The 1,410-nt window shown below is 43.8% G+C and overlaps 1 non-coding gene across 1 annotated transcript; it reads left to right on the plus strand.

The window, feature by feature from the left end:
- The first annotated feature begins 953 nt into the window (after nt 1-953).
- Nucleotides 954-1,025, plus strand: Pmar_PMAR018100. Its single transcript has one exon. It is a non-coding gene; the product is annotated as a tRNA-Pro (tRNA).
- The last annotated feature ends 385 nt before the right edge of the window (nt 1,026-1,410 follow it).

Genomic DNA, 1,410 nt, shown 5'->3' on the forward strand with positions numbered 1-1,410 from the left:
CTTGCCACATATTATTCACGTCTCGGGGCTGGAATGCTAACCAGCTTCCCCTTCGAGAAACAGAGCCAAAGCTCCAATCGGATGAAATTTAACCTGTTCCTCAGGATCGGCTAACCCATGTCCAAGTGCTGTTCACAAAATATAAGTAGATTTATATATAAATATCCGAATTGGAAGGAATTACACTGTACATGCCTATATTGATGTCTTATTCTTTACATGTTAATTTGTTTTCGTACATATAACAGGGCTTGGCCGCTATTCATTTCGGACCTGCTGAGTTCGCAGCCATACTCTTATACTGGCTACCACCTGCCAGGTGGAAGAACTGCTACGCTATAAATATCCCATACGTTAAACATATAATTTGATCAATAGAGTTATCATTAAGAAGTCATCATTCCCTAGATTAAGAACACAGTGATTATGCTAAGCTTCTCCAATAGCGCTGATGTGTGCCTGAGATTGAGTCCTCTGACCAGGTACCTTTATCACACACGTTTCGATGTTGGACGAGCTGTGAAGGAGTTGTTGGAAACTGAGAAGTGGCGTAAGTATACTCAGGGACCCATCTAGCTTTGAGAAATAACGTTCCCTAGGGTGTGATAACAATGGGGAAAATGATGTCCCTAATGTGATGACATTTACATTGAGAAATGTATTGAAGAATGTGTTCATAGCTAAAATTCAAAATGAGTTTTCCTCCCGGGAACATTATAGGTTTCTGGATGATTCCCTGCATGATTGGAGTGCGTCAAGTTAGATTTATGCATTAGAGATGGACGGTAGGGGACATGTTGTGATTTCAGGATTGGAGTATTTCAAGAAGCCAATACGCGACGCGGATATTCTGAGAGAACTCAATACGGTGAGTACTAACGCTCAGTAACCGTTGGGGTGCCTATATGTGTACACCGCTTGAAGAGGTGATTCGGTAGTGTATGTTATATATCGGCTGTGTGGTCTAGTGGTATGATTCTCGCTTTGGGTGCGAGAGGTCCCGAGTTCGATTCTCGGCCCAGCCCTTTTTTATTTTCAGGGTTTCCTCTATGTTTCTGGCCGTGATAAGCAGTTTCGACCCTGTGTTGTGGTGCGACCAAGCTTATTAGTAAAAGAAAATATCTCCAAGGAGAATGCTATCCGCACCAGTGTTTTCCTCATGGAGTTCATCACACGGTAGGGCCAGACATTATTCCTTCACGTGGTGACACTGAGAGTAGGTACATGCTGCTTGCGAGTAAAGTAGAATCAGTTGTTATGATAGTCGACTTTAGCGGTATCGGTCTGAGCGCTCCATATTCTACGGCTTTTGCCCTTTATAAGGTGTGTGGCCGTTGACCTTCGCTCGGGGTCTGCGTAGGTTCGTGTTTGTTAGGTTCTAGCGTATCACTACGTAGGCCGTATGGCAGC

This window comes from Perkinsus marinus (genome assembly GCF_000006405.1).
Source record: "Perkinsus marinus ATCC 50983 genomic scaffold scf_1104296952718, whole genome shotgun sequence".
Taxonomy (NCBI): Eukaryota; Perkinsozoa; order Perkinsida; family Perkinsidae; genus Perkinsus; species Perkinsus marinus.